Here is a 6,328-nt window from a genome sequence, read left to right on the forward strand (position 1 = left end):
CTGATGGGGGTACTTCTGAGCGAGTCAGACAATTGGATGCTTGTTTTTTTTTTTGTTGGGCTCTTTGATGCTTGGTTTTTTAGGGAGTTCCCGGTGTTTTGATTAGGTTCCAGTTTGGATCCTCTTATAAAAGTGCTTTTTTTTTTTTTGACAAGAGGAGACAAGAGAAGCTTTACGAGATAGTTTTTCTTTCTTCCAAAAAGTGATACAAAGATGCATATATATTGCAGGGACAAAACAAAACAGAGCATCAAATGAAACAGAACAGGGCATGTGGCTTACATCTAAAATACCCAACAGAAAGAAACTTTTAATAAGTTACATACATAAATAAAACAAGAAAATCTGTGGGCCCAGGTGTAATGCAGAAAAGGGTGAGACAAGTTTGAATTTTTTCACACTCCTCCATAATTGAAACTCTCTCAACACCAAGTAAATTTCTTAATTGCAGAAGCTTTCTTTTGGAAGCACTTTGGTGAACAAATCTGCAATTTGGTCCCTGGTACTGCAATATTCAAGCTTGATTTCTTCCTTTGTCACGATCTCTCTAATAAAATGATGACGGATTTCAATATGCTTATGCTTAGTTCTCCCGTGAAATACATGATTTTTTGTCATGGCAATAGTCGACTTGTTGTCATAGTACAATTCAGTAGCACCTTCTTGGTTTTGCTTCAAGTCAGACAAAATTCTTCTCAAGCACACTACTTGACAAGCAGCATTGGTGGCAGTAATGTACTCTGCTTCTGAACTTGAAAGAGCTACTGATTGTTTCTTCTTTATTGCCTAAGAGATTAATCCAGATCCAAGACTGATTGCATAACCTAATGTGTCTTCTTGTCCTTTGCACAACCAGCCCAATCACTGTTAGTATAAGCAACAAGCTTGAAACTTTCTACACAATGGTACCTGATGCCAAGGTTTAGTGTTCCACGAACATATCTTAGAATAACTCTCTAAATTTGCAGCACCAAAGTGATGTTTACTTGGGTTTTGCATGAACCTGGAAATTAAGATGACTGCAAACATAATGTCAGACCTTGTTTGAGTGATATAAATCAACCCACCAACCATGCTTCTAAATTCTTTAGCATTTGCCTTTTCACTTCCATCTTCCAAGGTGAGCTTTTCACTTGAGTTCATGGGAGTTTTTGCAGCCTTGCATTCAGACATGTGAAAATTTTTCACCAAGTCACGGCTATAGTTTTCTTGACACACAAAAATCCCTTTGGCATCTTGGGTTATTTGCATTTCCAAGAAAGAGTGTAAAAGCTCCAAATCTGTCATCATCTTTTTTCTTTTAAATTCTTTAATCATGGAAAGTGAATTGTGAATTACTTGTGAATATCATATTATCAACATAAAAAGCACACTATGAGTATTTCATCCATACCTTGGGCTTTCACATAGAGAATTGGTTCACTCTCACTCTGAAAGTTGTTGTCAAGAAAGTATTTGTCAATTTTACTGTACCAAGCTCTTGGAGCTTGTTTAAGACCATACAAGGCTTTATCCAACTTGTAAGCCTTGTCTTCCATCCCTTTCACTTCAAATCTAGGGGACTGCTCCACATGGACATCTTCATGAAACTCCAAGGCTGATTCCACATCAAGTTGGAAGACTTTCCATCCTTTTTCAGCTGCCAAGGCCAGCACAGTTCTGATGGTATCAAATCTTGCGACTGGGGAGAATGTTTCTAAAAAATCAACACTTGGAAGTTGAGTATCCTTTTACAACCAGCCGGGCCTTATGGTTTAGAAGAGGCCAACTAGGCTCTGAAGCAAAGTATGCAAAATCACAAGATTGGTAAATTTCAGCTAGGCTTCATACCCTTCTTGGAGATGATTCCGGAAATTCAATTTGTGAGGATGTTTGTGGGCTTGATGTGATGGTACTTTCTTGAGGTTCAGAAACATAATTTTCCTCTTCAATAAGAGGAATTTCTTTTTGCTTTCAACCCAACTCCAAGCCTCATCTTCATTGAAAATTACATCGTGACTCATAATATGTTTTCTTGTTTTCGGGATTATATAGTCTATAGCATTTTGTTTCATGGCTGTACCCAATGAAAATGCACTTTATGCTTTTGTCTTCTAATTTTCCTCTCATTTCTAATGAAAATGGCATAGGCTATCAAACCAAATACTTTCAAATGGCTCATATTAGGCTTCCTACCATACCGGAGTTTTTCCTTTTAGCTGCTTTTGTAGGAAACCAATTCAGAAGGTACACCATTGTAGCTACTGCTTCAACCCAAAATGTCTTTGGAAGACCTTTTTCTTTTAGCATACACCTTGCACCTTCAACTACAGTCATATTTTTCTCTCTGCAACTCTATTTTGTTGCAGAGTGGACTTTGCTGTGAGCTTTCTATGGATGCCTGCATTGTTGCAAGAATTAATAAATTCTTTGGTAGTGAATTCACCACCCCTATTAGTACGTAATGTTTTAAGAGGATACCCACTTTGCTTTTCAACAAGAGCTTTGAATCGAAAGAAAACATGCAAGGTGTCAAATTTTTGTGAAAGAAGAAGATACACCCAAGTTATCCTAGTAAAGTCATCAGCAAGTATGAAAAAATATCAGCTTCCACCAAGAGAAGTGGCACGCATGGGACCACACAAACCTGCATGCATAAGTTGTAATGGCTCACTTGCCCTCCAAGATTTACCCGATTGGGAGGCTTATGATGGTGAGCCTCTGCCTGTGTAAAGTAATGTTATAATGCAAACATGAAAGTTGAGATGGAAATGCAAATATGAACGATACAAATACATACAAAATATAAGGTTTTGCACTATAAATTTGTATTTGTACTTCTTCCAACTGAGCCTAAGGTTCTGTTTGTCTGCAATACAAATACTGAATCGGGGTATTTATGTATTGCGATTCACATTTGAGAGTGTTTGTTTGACATTTTTGTACTCTTAAAAAAGAGCATTACTGTACCTATTTTTTATATACAATTTTGTATTATTTTGATAATCAACTTTTTAACCAAAGTTAAGGTATTGGAGCATAAAGTAGTTGGAACATTTAATGATGGGCTCCACACTTAGCACGGATTTCAAACAAACAAGATGAATGCAAAAACGGATCAAAATCTGAACTGTGTTTATATTCATGAACCGAAAAAAGGGTAAATATGCAATGTACATATTTACGTTTGCATTGCAATCAAACGCAGCCTAAATTGCTAAATTTAATTCAAGGTAATAAAATGATATTTATGATTCCCAACTTATATGGGCTCAGATCTGCTACCCACTACTACTTGTTCTCAAATCCCTACCCACGAGAACTAACAGTTGTGCATTGGGAATATCTCCTTTTTCATTCAGAGGAAGATGTTCCCAATACACGGCGGTGTTTCATGGATATAGACGTTTGAACAAGTAATGTGTAGCAGATGGGGAGGCAAATTATATATGAAAAAGAATAGAGGTAGGACTTGGTTATTTGTTTGGTGGTGAGGTAAGAACTAAGATGAATGAGTGATCATGGCCATCTCGTTTAATTTCTTTTTGTACGTCTGGATTCATTATGTGATCGGATGGAATACAGAGTTAAGAAAAGAAATGGTTTTATAAAATAAATTTTCATGAAATTATTTTTTAGGATCGATATTGATTTTCTGTTAGTTGATTGAAGAAGAGACCATTTGCAGTTGGTAAATGGGAAGAGAATTGAAGGGTCTTTTCACCGTAGAGCTTACATGGACTTCTTTCTTCTTTCATTTCTCATGCATGGTAATCTATTTAAATTAAATTATGAATTTTAAAAAATATAAAAATTTATAATAAAACTCTCTTATGTCTTAATTTTCTCTATTAAAATTAATCTTTATTAATAATCACTCTTAAAACTCTCTCTCTCTCTCTCTCAATGGTAAATGTTTGTAACATCATCACCCTTCCCTATGAGATTGGAGATCACATATGTGCCCCACATGCACATCTTAGCGTGTATTGGGAACATTTTTCAAAGATGTCAGTGGAAGATGTTCCCAATACACAGTTGAGATATGCTGTGGGGCACAGATGTGAGTCATGTGACATGTTCCCTTGACATCTCTTTGACCCCTTTTGACTCTCTTCATAAAAAAGCCAGATATAAATTAGATGGATTGAGTTTGAGATAAGAACCAATTCAGAACTAACCTTACACATGGACCCGTTGTCAAACTCCAAATTTAACCTACCCAAATTTCTATTCATCTACATTCCTTGCATTTTTTTTTAATTAGCAACTTCATCATAGGAGAAGGGTTCTATTTATAATTTTGATGCATATAGAAGGGTTCCACTTGGGGCCTAGAAATTGAGACGAATCAAATTAATCCTGTACATCTTTTCCTTTAAAACTCAACCTCGAAAGCAATATGAAAGTTTGATAAAGGAAGTAATTAATTTTCCAAGGAAGAGAGGCCAATTGGGACATGCATGGATTTCCTGAAGGGATTTATATTCATAAATACATGAACCACTGTGCAAATTGGATGGGCATTCCTTAGCTTTTTCTTACAAATTTGTTGCGGTTTCGAGGTCAATTTGGGTATTGGCTTCAGGCATGCTTCCACTTCCCATAAGACAGAACCATTTCTTTTATGAACCCAATTTAATAACTTCAACTGTAAATGGAAACTGGGTCATTCATTAGAATGATAGATATTTCAAATACAGACAATAACCATTTGTGTTTTGGTTAATTAATTGCTTCCCTCGATCATCTGCAGTTAGCTGTTGGGTGGCTTATGAACAGCATCAATAAGGTTCAGGATTGCTCCTGCGATGCCACAGAGCTCATCAAATCTTTCATTCATACTGGTTACAAGTGGCTTACAAAGTCCAGGACATCCCAAAAAATAACTGAAATAAAAAAATAAAGAAAAATTACATAAAAAATGCTAAAATTAAAAGAATTAACTTTAAATTTTCAAATATAAAATAAAAAATTTGAACATTTAACAATTTAAAGAGTAAACAATAAAGAGTAAAGATTAAATAGAAAAAATTAAAGAGTAGAAACTTCTAACAATGTATAAAAAATCCCAATTAGGCTTAACAATCGGATCATCGAGTTGACCCATGGCCCAACCCAACCCAGTTTTTAGTTAAATATGAGACCTTAAGCCTTTTTTTTTTTTTTTTAGGTTGGGTTGGGTCAGATTCACGGATTGGATTAACTTTTTGCCATATCTAGTCGTAGGTAATGTTTTCTCATCCAAGGCTATGAGTTTTGGTTTTAACCCCATAGAATGAGTGAAATCAACTTCTAATTGAAAAGGGCATAGGTGCCACAATGGATGCGGATTGGTTGAAGGTGATACCTTAGTCGATTGAGTTCATTTTTGCTACGACATTCATGTCGGGACCAAAACCAAGAATCATGACCTGTATTGCTTTGGCCCCATTAAGAGGTCACTCTGTATTCAAAAAAAAAAAAAAAAAAAAGAAAACCTAAAGGGTAACTCCATTTAATTCACAGGTGGAGACTTAGTAATACATCAAAAGCTTTGATATTATTGTTTTAGCATGGCGCTACAACATTGTCGTAGCAAGAGTGGTAGTGCAAGTTCATAACCTGATTCAATATCAAATTTGATTAAAATTTACACCTGATTAGTTCAATATCAGATTTAATTCCGATCGAATTAAAATTAGAATTCAATTAAAAATTATTATTTTATATATACATGTAGTATAATTTTTTGTATATGTATATACAAGCTTATAACTTCATATACATGTATAAATTAATAAAATTGGTTCTTTTAATTTTTTTGTCATTCTAAGTGCAATAAGTTGGATGTAGATTCATCTGAATCCAATCCCAGTCACACAAATAGATTTCAAAAGTCGATTTTGATCCAAAGGTTTAATAATCGGATTGGATGCAGATGTAATGAGATCTAATTTGTTTACAGTTAGGGGTGGATTCGAGCCGAGCTGAGCCGAATAGTATGAGGCTCGAGTTCAGCTCGAGACTGTTCTATAAGGTTCGAGCTCGAGCTCGAGCTCGGTTTGAGCCAGAACCTTGAGTTTGAGCTCGGTTCGAGTAAAAAATTCATATGCTCGAGCTTGATTTTGAGAAAAAATGTTTTATAAAAATAAAAAAATTATATATAAAAATATTTTTTTATTTGATATTTAAAAATTAAGAATTATAGTTGATGGTGCACAATCCGGTCGGTCCTAACTGTCGGTTACTTCGCTTCTGACGAAATTGGAGGTGCCTGAAACAAGAAAGAAAATGGAGACTTCCAGGGAGGAACCCGGTTGGAGCACTCCGAAGCTCAAGTTAGTGTTCTTCAGAAGGCAAGGGAAAT

Source organism: Nelumbo lutea, chromosome 5, assembly GCF_056320005.1.
Source record: "Nelumbo lutea isolate HS-2025 chromosome 5, American lotus-T2T, whole genome shotgun sequence".
NCBI lineage: Eukaryota > Viridiplantae > Streptophyta > Magnoliopsida > Proteales > Nelumbonaceae > Nelumbo > Nelumbo lutea.